Here is a 12,904-nt window from a genome sequence, read left to right as displayed (position 1 = left end):
TTGTTAGGGGTTCTACTCCCCCACATGACAGGTGTGTATTTGTAAATTGTATCGTGTGTAGAGGTGTATGGCCAATGTGGAACAGGTTTTGCATATTTCTTATATGGTGGCCCTACGATATATCACAATGTCAACCGTACTGGGATAACAGATGTTATATAGGTGAGAGGCTGGGGTGCAAAGCCATACCCATACATGTGACATCAAGGCCAGAAAATCACAGTTATCAACCCCAGTATTACCCAGAGCTCACTCTCAACCCATGTCTCATACACACACACATGCCTAGGCAACAGCTAATATGAGGGTAGTACACTGCAAATTGGTCATCTGTCCAATATGCACATACATGCAGACAGTGCACCTCCACCATGTTCCCCAACGGCCACCAGCACCACCTGTGGTGCCTTCACATGTGACTCACAATGGACATACCATGCCTGACAACATGCCCTGCATGGACAGATGCCACTGACACCAAGGAATGCTGTTAGCATACTATCAATGTAGGTGCAGGGTTAACCTGCTGCCCATTACCAGTACCTGCCACAGGTGGGCAAGACTAGCACATCTGATGATAATCTGTGTTCACAACATGGGCTAGACACCCCAGGTACAGTTCCACATGTCACTGTACATGCATGTGGGAGGTGTGCACATCCTAGACACCATCCATGTCATGGAGTAAGGAACACATACATGGCAGGGGATGTGCAGCATTGGCCGCACACAATAGCCACCCAGGTGACTGGATGGGGGATACAATACCCACCTGTGTGAGCAAATGCAGAAATGACAGCCCTGAGCCACAATGCAGACCATTGTTATGTGGCCTAATGCCAAGGTATACCCATCACCTACCCTTGTATAGCCTGCTGGCACCTGACCACCACACACCCGTGCAGACATGCACCCATGCATGTCAGTACTGGCACCCAGTGTGTCCATGTGTGTGTGACATAGTGTGTATGTCCACATCCACACACACTACAACCCCCCCCTAGGCATACTGAAGCATGCTGTCTGATGTCTGACACCTCCTCATAATCTTTGCCCATATGACATCTGTATGACCTGTGTGGTGCATGTGATATCTGCACATTGAAGTGTTGTGGCAATCCCAATAGTGATGAGTTGCACTCCTGGCCCTGCCAAGTGTGGCAATGTGTGTGCATTCCTGTGAGAGTGTGGCTGTGTTGACACCGGCACCTGTTCATGCGGACAGGAATGTTTACGTCACCTACCATATATCTACCATATCCCTGCTGCAGATGTCACTCACCATCACATATATGTGCTAAGTGCTCTACAGCAGGTAACCCATGTGGCACATCCAATAAATGCATCAAACTGTGATAGTGCTACATAGTTGTCAGGAGTTTGGTACCCTGTGCTGGTAGGTGTGTATCACAAACATGCTTCAATTTACTCTCCCACCCCTCTCTGACATGAATTTGCCCCTGTCTGCCTCCCCCACTCCCTCTCTGGTGGATGTGGAGACCCACACCTGCTTTGCTTAGGCAGCAGCATGTGTATTTCAAGTGATGCTAATGATCAGCTGATGGCCTCTCCATGAATTGCAGCCCTTCCCTTGCTGATTGCATGTGGACTGGCTGTGGTAACATTCCCATAGCCAATTGCATGGAAACACACTCAAATATCTAGGAACATCATGGTGGTGTTGGCCCTTTTAATTCACTGTGAGCAGGAACTCTGACAAACAGCATCTCAGATGGATTGGGGATTTACCTCTAACAACATACATGGAAAGAGGGCAACAAACAGGAGGGGGATGTGCCTGACCTGACTACAAACTGTAAATGCTGCTATACTGCATTTGGAGTAATGTTGGTTTAACAGTGTTTGTCTGGATATGGCTGTCATACATGTCGCAATACCTGCCATGTCAGTTCCATGTATATGAGGAATCCCCATCTGCAGGGTCATCTGTAGACTGGGCAGTGTTGTGCCTTTGGTTTCATGTGTTAGCCACGGAGCATCTGTCTGTGGAATGCAGAAGGTAGTGTGAGGATTGCAGTCTGTAGATGGTGAAAGCTGTGGCAGTAACTGACTTCATATCCCTCATAGGACATATGTTGCAACAAACCCCGTTATGATGGTAAATATAGGAGGTTATCACAGCAACATGTCTATATAGGCCCTGTGTATGTGCTGTCAGCCACACCTCTGTTATCCTTTGTACATATGTCATGCATGAAGTGGTGCATATGTGCTGTACACCATAAATAGTGTCATCATATCTGGTAACAAGCAAGTGATATATCAGATTGCTACACATGTTATGTACAGTAGGGGTTATATTTCATGACATAACCTGGACATTCTGTAGATGTTTGTACAGTACTGAGGTCTGTGTAGTGATGGCGAATGTCGGCAGTGTGTGTGTATTGTTAATATATACTTTAGCCTGTGTACAGACTGTGGTAGATGTCATTGTTCTAGTTCCCCTTCTATCTGATGTTACATGCTGCCCCACTGTATGGTACCATTTTGGCATACATATTTGTAGAGCCATACACACACATGTCCCAATTCACAGACAGCAATCAGACCAAACTGTGTAGCAGCCCAATATATGTAGGGTTATTCTGCGAGTGGCACATATGAGGATGGTGTAGAACAGATAGTCCATATACTGTAATAATATGCTAGCTTACCATATGTGGCTGTGGCTGTGTTCACATTGGTTGTGGTTATGCACTTTCACACAGGTGTATCTTACCTTGTGCTAGGACATGCCTGTTGAGCCTGCTATATATGCAGGTACATGTGCATTCCCCCATAGGAGATGTAGGCCAGTGTTGACCCAGTCTGCCTGTAGCCTGCACAGTGCATTGTTACATGGCTAGCAGCTTAGTGTACTTACACAGTGAGGTGTCATGTGCAGATACTTGCCAAATATACTGCTGCCGGGCCTCCCTTAAAAATCATGAATGTCAGACAGAGCAGTGGGATGCTGTACACATGTATGTCAATATCTAGTGGGTAGTATGTGTCCATGGCACCCCTGTACCAGCAGTCATTATGTGTCAGGCCAGACAGAAGTGTGTGAATGCAAAACTTATGGTGGCAAATTATACTAGTCATTATGTGTTATACTCATCTATATGGCTGTCTACATCCATATTGTCAGGCCTGGTACACATGTTGTGCACTAAGGGATTATGTGTATACCTCTGGACTGTACAAGGTGTGTCCAAAGTTCCACATATATTGTCCAATATCTCTGCTGCACTCTACAGGGGCATTACATGCTAGCAGTGGTACTTTACAATGATTTCCTTAGGATGTCTGTCAGCAGCCAGTGGCACACGTGTTTTAAGCAGATGTGACCTTCCACACACACCATGTCTGTGAAGACAATCCCAATGACAGTAGCAATAGTCTACTAATATACCTGCTATACATACCTGACATACCCTTGCACTATGAATTTGGGACTATAGGGGCTGGGGTAGGGCTACACTCCATGTCCAGGATATATGGTGGAAATATATGTACATATACTTATCCAGACAGCCATATATATATATATATATATATATATATATATATATATATATATATATATATGGCTACACATGTGTACTACTTCCAATTACCACTGTCATGGCAACCACCCACTATAAATCCTTACAGCATGTGGACGTGGTCTCTTTACATTTCCTGTGTGATGGACATCCTTCCTGTGTGTGAGCATTAGTGTTACAGACAGCAGGTAGCAATACCTCTTACAGGAGAACCTGCACACTCAGGGCGGCCACATATTTGTAGGAGGATCAGGAACTACAGACAGACTGTGAGTAGAGTTGTGTTATGCTTTGTATAGTACTGGTGTTACAGGGTTTGTGTGTGTGTGTGTGTGTGTGTGTGTGTGTGTGTGTGTACATACTTGTGTACCTTGGAATGCTGACTGTCTGTATAGCTCACTACTGTGGGCCTATCCTCTTGCTGGACAGAGGTATGCCTATCATGTGTTGTCCGTCCACCACACAGGTCCTGTGGCAGATATTACACTGGCAGTGTGTGTGTGTTGAGTGCTATCAGTACATGGCTACATCCATTTCAGTTTCTAACCTCAATTTCCTGACTAAGGGTATGTTGCAGACTATCCTGTAACACCAGCAACTTGCTTAGTGTATGGCAACAGTGTTCCACATATGCGCCTGTGTTCCAGCCTCTTTCCTCCATCGACATACCAATCTTCGCACATATGTCATGCTGTTGGGGGTTGTTCTGTAGTGGGCTGGGTGTATATCACACTGCCATTGCTGCCATTAGTCCACTGCTGTTGTATCCCCCACACATACAATGGGGCTGAGGCCATATATGTGTGGGCATCACCTACACAATACATGTGTGCCCTTATGCACTCCAGAGGCCAGTGTATGTAACAGTGGTATATGGCCCTGTATTATTGAGTCTAGGTGAGGTGCACCATAAATGACCTAGGCTGTTACAAAATGTGGCGGTATCAGGGTTGAGCTGCCGCAAGGTATCCGGATGTACAATACCATATACTTCACCTATATTTACATAACTTACATGAATTGGGGTAATGCAAGCCTACTGCCTCCTACCATATAGGCTGTTCTGTTTGTTGGTGTGTTCGTGATGGTGTCCCTTATGCCTTGTTATGTAACAGTGACAACCCATGTGATCACATTATGTCTTTACGACCTACTGTGTTTGTACAGAGTGTAGGTAGAGGCTGCTGAACTACACACATGCAGTACATACTGTTTATTGTTTGGCATCATGTGGCCCAGTCTGTGTTCACTATTGTACAGTCTGAAGGGCTTGGCCTGGACAGCAGCAGTTGGGAACCTTTCCAGACTGCTGTATTACTGTAACTGTTTCACATCTGCAGTACTGTGTTTATATGGTTGTCAGTGTCTGAACAGCTATATGACATGGCATATAGAACTGTAATAGTATATAACTAAAGGTTTCCCATTTCTGCAAACCTGTGTGTGGTGTCTTTCCTATGACCTCTCTATGGATATATGTTGCAGGCAATGATTGACATTTGTATGGGTGGCCCATACATTGTCCAGTTGTTCAGGTGTTAACTGTAGGCATAGTGGCGGCTCCATATTGTGTGCACCTACTACATATGTATCTTATTGTACATATATCTGTGTGTGTGTGTGTGTGTGTATGTGTAGCCACATGTATATATATATATATATATATATATATATATATATATATATATATATATATATATATATGGGTCTACCTGACATGGTCGACAGTTCATATGGTCGACAGTTTATTTGGTCGACAAATCATTTGATCGACAAGCATTTTAGGTGGAGGGCTTCACCCCCCACACCACCCCTAACTATATATATCAACTCCAGGGTTGCACAACATTGGGGAAGGGGGCAAATCTGCTTGTTGACCAGATGAACTGTCGACCAAATGAGTGTCGATCATATGAACTGTCGACCATGTCAGGTAGACCCATATATATATGTATATCTGTATCTGCATATCTGTGTCTGTGTATCCGTATCCAGGGGATGTTGATGGCTTCCACATATTACATTTCTTATGGGTGGCAGACTATACATGGTAGTGTATTGCAGGGCACATGTGTTTGGCTGTGGGGGGGGGGTGCCTATTCATACGAGATGTATAGTGTGTGGAGCCTCTCAACCCCATTAACGGTGCATGTGGATATGTGTATTTGTTAATCAGCCATTGCTATCTACAGATGTATGGCCATATATACCTATATAGATATATCTGCTAACATATATATAACTATGTCTATATATACCTACTTAGATATATAATCTGCGGACACATATGTAATGTGCTGTGTATATGTAGACATATAGGTGTAGACACATATATGTGTCAATATAGACATATGCATGTATATATGTGCATATATATTGATATATATGTATATAGTGTTAGAAATATGTATATATATATATATATATATATATATATATATATATATATATATACATATATATATATATATATATATATATATATACATATATATATATATATATATATATACATATATAGATATGTAGTATCTGTTTAGATATTAATATAGTTACACACACAGACATCTAGGTGTTGGTATACATTTTCTGTACTCTTGCATGACAGGACTGGATGATATGTTTGTGAAAACAGAGAATTTTTTTGTATCTGTCAAGGCTAAGTGGTAAATCACCCTGTCTAGGCTGTACAGGGTCCTTGGGTTTGAGCTTTGCAAAGACTGTTTATTTTGTTGCTGGGCAAAACACAGCCTGTTGGATGCAGAGTGATTAAGGCACTTTAAAGCAGTTGTAAGTGGGTTTGCACAGAGCTAAGCACTGCCTACACAGGTTAAACAATTTAGAAGCTAACAGAATATAAGAAACTGTAACTGGAAGTTAGCAGTGCTTACCTCCATGCAAACCCACAACTGCTTTAAAGTGCCTTAATCACTCTGCATCCAACAGCCCATGTTTTGCCCAGCAAAAAAATGAACAGCACCTGCAAGGCTCGAAACCATGACCCTGCACACAATCTACAAAGTGATTTACCACTAAACCATGGGCGATATGCATAAGCATAATGTTTTCACATACATATCATCCAGCCCAGGTATTCAACACTACGGGGAATGTATTCCACCATGTAGATGTATGTGTGTGTGTGTGTATATATTTATATTTAAATGGATATAACATATCTATATATGTAGATATAGCTATAGAAATATATATATATATATATATATATATATATATATATATATATATATATATATATATATATATATGCCAATATATACATATATACATAGATATGCATACATCGATAGATATATATGTATAACTCCATATATTCACATATTTACAGTAATAATATATATATATATATATATATATATATATATATATATATATATATGGTTCACCTTTCAAAGAGAGAAAATCATGCCTCCGAAAGCTGGAAGGTTGAAAGCAAGTTTTCAACATTGCACAATCTTGGAATATATGCATCGAATGTACAATGAGCGAATGTCACTATGCATTCGCTCATTGCAGATCCAACATTTTGGGCGCGGATGGCACTATAGTGGGGATGGGGAAAATGTCCATTTCCCCACTGTAGTGGGAACACGGAGTTAGAATATCAAAATAGGGAGGGTAGTGAGCCTCTCAGATGGGAGGTGCAGGGGGGCTTGCCCCCTGCATTATGATATGTATTCCAACTTGTAGTTCGAAAATCAGTGAAGCTGCTTTTCATTTGCTGAGTTTTGAACTGCTGTGCAATTAGAAATAACGGATTGGTCCTTTCAGTTCACAGAAAGGGCCATTCATAGAAATGATTGTTTCCCTTTCAAAGTTAAACAAATATATATCTATATAGGTATATATGGACATACATCTGTAGATGAAATTGGGAACATAACCACAACATATATGTCCACATGCACCATTGGTGGGATTGAAAGACCCAAACAACATACGTCTGGCATGGATAGGTATTTCCTCCCCACAGCCAAACACATATGGCCTGCAATACACTACCATCCTTAGCAGATCCCATAACCAGGACTGTACACAATAAGGGCAGTACGTGTTAAAAGTACTCTATCCCACCTGTAGGATGTCAGGATGGTATTACTAACATATCATGCAGTACAGTCAAGTGAAGTGTCATGCTTGGGGGAACCCCCTGGGCAGGCACAGTAAGTAGCTGGGATCTCTCATATGATCCAACAGGCCTACACCTGACAATGGATTCACCAATGTTGGCAAGGATGACCACAAATCCATCATGTCAGCTGGGAACTACCACCCAGTAGCCTGATGAGCCTGGTCTGCAGGGACATGGAAAATATCAACAATGAACCCATGGCCAATGTCACTGGTAATCTTAATACCCAGGACCCCACTAATGTTGGACTTGTCAAAGGCAGAGAATACATCCTGAACCTGGTATACCTCCTTGACGCAATCATGACAGGTGTAGATGAGGGTTAGGAGGTGCACACAGCCTATGTAGATGATAGCAAGCTTTTGTACACCATCCCACATTTAGGAAAGTGTGTAGATGTTAAGGGCTCTACCTCTGTTCACATAATATGTTTCCCCCAGGGCTGCTTGGCAAATGCCAACATTCCACAGGTGCTCTGACATACACAGGTCATAGATGTGTTAATGCCCTCCTCCACACTGTAGAGGTGTGCAGTAATACTAAAGTCGCTATAACTCACTGGGTTTGGCTGTTGTGGACACATCCACCATCATTGCAGTTACTGTTGTGTCTATCCCCCCACATAGCTGTCTGTAATACTGTACAGTGTATGTTATCAGGTTGATAGCTGTTGTTTACACCATTCACAGTAGCAGAGCACCTCACACCCTCCTAAGGGTAGGGCTATGCCACCGGCATTGGCACACCCATGTTACTGAAGTGAGGATCGCAGCAGAGGTGGGAAAGGGACATACACCCTGCTGTTAGCATGTCCAATATCGTCCAAATAGTAGACTGCATATATACCAATGTGTGGTTGTGCCTATCCTGTCTTGGTAGGCTTACGTGGGCAACAGATGTGTTACCTGCAGGGGGACATACCTCCATGTGTACAGTCTTGTATCTGTACTGCATCAAAACCAAAGACTCTGTGTGTTGTACCCAGCCATGTGATGTGTGCCACCCACTACACTTACTGGTGTCCACTATAGAAGGCCTGCTGACACCACTACACCCATCAGCCATGTGGCACATGGACAACCACAACACAATCAGAATAGATAAAGGTGAAAACAATACAACATTGTTAATTTCAGCTATAATGCATCATGGCTACACAGCTACACCTTCCAAGATATTAACATTTAACTTTACTGCTGACAACATGCTACACAGCATTCCATTGCTACACTGTTTTACAGTCACATTGTGCATCAGCACCATGATAGCCTGTCCCTGCATCGATGTTACGGATGACAGGATGTGGCACAGGTATCATCATATGCACAGGGTGTGCTGTTGCTTTGCCAGAGGCCTCAGCTGAGCCATACAATTGGCAATGTGTGTGTGTGTGTGTGTGTGTGTGTGTGTGTGTGTGTGTGTGTGTGTGTGTGTGTGTGTGTGTTAGGGGGCTGAATATTGTTATGGGCCAATTGTGATGTTGTGTGTGCAGGTATGTGGTTGCCCTAGGTTTGCTGTTTATATGTGTGTGTCTGCATGCACACAGTTCCACCATGTGGCTGCCCTATACAGGGATTAGTGAGACAGCTGCAGACTGTACCTGGCAGGGTTTGCAATTCACCATCTCCGGCCATGGACATGGGACCTGTGCCTGGCAGGGGTGACACAGGCAGTATCAGGTACAAAGCCAGATTGGATACTGTCCCCCGAGGTTGACAAACGCCCACCAGATCCAGGTCTCTCCTGGGACTGGCCAGGGCCACGTGCACATGGTCTGCTATGACGGTCTGTGGACAGCACCATCCCCACAGTGCTGGGGCTGGTACTGCCACTACAGGAGTGGCTGTAACTTTTGGGATATCCACAGTGACCTCCAGCTGCTGATGTTGCTGGCATACATCCATGTGGCCATCACAACCATCCTGCCCTGTCCTGATACATAGACATGACATTGTTGATGAGATCCAATGTCTCACCCCACCGTGTTTCCATGACCTTTGTGTAATTACGAATGGCACCTTCAGGTGATGGATGCTGTCATTTACAGAGGTGTGATGAGCCCTCTGTGCCATTAGACCCTGTCTGTTGTACTGTTCCATTCATACCTGTGCCTCCATGACAGCCTGGAACATGTGTGTGGTATATATAGATGTGGCACGTCTGTCAGGGGTATGATGACCAGCAGTGCTCCGATGAGCACCCCTGAACATCTGCCTATGTACTACCCCACCAGACATCTGACTATGACTGCTGTGTCCTGACACACATGCTATAGATACCACAGTGTCCTGGCCAATGCCAACCATAGACTGTCCCTCAGCTAAGGCCAACGGTGATGAGGTATGTAGAGGCAGTGTAACTGTGTGCGTGGATTGGGTGGATACTTGTGGGATGTCAATTGGTGGCCCAGTGGCAGCACCTGATGACCCTGCATGTGACTCAACACATGTATCCTCATGGTCACTGTCTGCATCAGTGACATCAGATTCCCTGTGGGAGGGACCCAGCCCCACCTCGCCAACTGTGAGGGGAAAACAGGAAACAGACTGTAAGACCTGTGCATCACCGCTAAACAGTACACGCACACACACACACACACACACACACACACACACACACACACACACACACACACACACACACACACCACACACACACACGTGTGTGTGTGTGCCGACATGGCCGCACACACAGGCATATACACATGCAGTCAACATACATGACAACCCATACATTCCACCAGACAGTACCTACAGACAACTCCAGCACCCCCATAACACACACAATAGCAGGTGATAGTGCAGTACAGTATCAAAAACAAACCTGTAATTACACAAATCTCAGCATGCAGAACATGTGGTGCTCAACAGCATGCAGTGCAACTGTAGTCAATCCCCATTACCAACATTATACATGGCTGTGATGCATGGCTTCTGTTAGTGGGTGATGGCTCTCTCCCTAGAACACACTGCACCCATGTCCACAGCATTGCTGTGCATCTGTTCAGCACCCTGGCATGTACCGTGCACCATACCTCACATGTGTACACACCATTGCAGGATGTGTATCTTTGTGTCCGTTATGTTTCCTCTGCTGCTCACAGCCTCTGTGTGTTTCTGCATTATATGTGGACACGTGTTTTGTGAATGCCTGATGTGTATTCACAGATGTCATCATCAGTGGTGCATGCATGAGTGATAGAATACAATTAGACCGAACACAGACACAATGTACTGTACCTATGGTGAGTGTAGAGACCATTATTGACATGACACTTTCTTCCATGACATGCCATGGTGCAACACTACTGCATATGGCAACACTACACATACCTGATATGTGACATATGACCTAGGCAGTCATTTGCATTACAAGCCATATGTGTCAGTTGTGCAGATGCTGATTGGGATGCATACCATTTGTGGGTGTATATGTGTGCACACACATATCATGATGGTGTGTAGCAATAACTGCTATGTGTACTACTGCAGTCACAATACCTGGCAGGGGTATAGTAGCATGGGTCATCATCATGAGCCAGTAGTTGGTCAGTCTGGCCTGCAAATGTACCCCAAACCTGCATGGTTGTATGCTAAACACAAGCACAGCCCTTGGAGGTCATACAGTACCATCACTAGTGCTGTGGAGTCAGGGTTATGTCTGCCACACTTCATGACTTTGACTGTGTGCAGATACAGTAATTTTCAGTGGGTTTATCTTTCCCCTCCAGTGCACTGTTGTGTTTCAGGATGACACACCCTCACCATCTCCTGCTACATTGCAAATGCTCGGCATCTGTGCCCTACACATGTGTGTCATATTGCAGTATCCCAAACTAGGAACACCATGTGTACTGGAATATTCCCTGCCAATTCAGGGCAAACATGCAGGTGTACAGTGGTACCAGCATTGTACAGACAGGGATGTCATCCTTGGGTTGGGGTGAGGTGTGGATTGTGCAGCACATGCATCACAACTGCAACTTCCTGGACTTCCCCCAACATGGTGCTGCTACATCAGAACACATTGCAACACATGGCTTTGGCAATGTCCCACCATTATGCAGGTCATATCTGTATTGAGCCCTGGCTGATGTTGCCTGTGGTACACATTAGTTCATAGGTGAGTACTGGTCTATTGGTCCTGGGCCCTACATAAGCCTAGCCACAGGGGTTCCCAGCCATGCAACACCCAATAATGTGCCCTTGTCAGGCTGCGGCACAGATGTACTACCCAGGGCGAATTCCCCATTTCCCATCCAGTTGTCAAGTGTTTTTGTAAAGAGGGCCAATGAGTAGCATTGCTTGACATGAATGGGTAGTCTGTTTCAGAGTGAGGGAATTCACCAGGAGAGGGCCCTATCCCTCCAGTATGGTCTGTGTAATGTGTTGATGAGGTTTAGGACCATGGAGCATGTGTTTGCAGAGGGAGTGGGATTTCTTTATGTGTAGCATGTTCAGCTGCTCTGTGTATGACATAGCTGTGTATGTTAGGCAGATGTCAGCTGTGCCTGGGCAATGTGCACTGGAGTGTAGCCACAGTTGTCTGAAATGGTCTGTGTATTGCATGTGTTTGAGGCTGGTAATCCCATTAGTGAGGTATGTGCTCTGTCAGTGAACATGTACAGCATGCATTATGGGTAGGTGTGTTAGATGTGTACATGGCCTACACCTTAGCTATGACATGCACAGTGTGTTGCCAAGCTTAACCTTAAACCATACTCACCGGCATCCGGCCACTGCCTTGCTAGTATCCCAGAGGTACCTACATTGAGATGAGATAGAGTTGATGTCAGTGGCCACAGCTGTGGCATTGCTACAGGGTGGGTGCAATATTACTGTAAAGCAACAGCTGAATTCCACAGTACTACAGATTATGCACAACTGATTATCAGTACTACACAGCAACAGACTCAACATCTCACATATACATGATCTACCTTCACAGATGCATACTAAGCAGTACCTTGGAACCTTACCTGCATTTTCCATGTCTGGTGTGTGGGTAGCACCCACCTCCATGACTGTATATGTCTGCAGCTATTGTAGGTGGGCAGGTGCCACCAGGCTCATGATCATCTACTCCACTCTGGTGAGGGGGGATGGATGTTATGCCTCCCCTGTTGCAAGGTGGTCACCCCTCACGGCAGTGGCATGGTGACGTATATGGCGGAGCAGGTCACTACAATGATGGTGGACCT

This window comes from Protopterus annectens, chromosome 3.part0, assembly GCF_019279795.1.
Source record: "Protopterus annectens isolate FY-2018-M chromosome 3.part0, PAN1.0, whole genome shotgun sequence".
Lineage (NCBI taxonomy): Eukaryota > Metazoa > Chordata > Ceratodontiformes > Protopteridae > Protopterus > Protopterus annectens.
The sequence above is the reverse complement of the archived record's forward strand: the minus strand, read 5'-3'. Positions refer to the sequence as shown.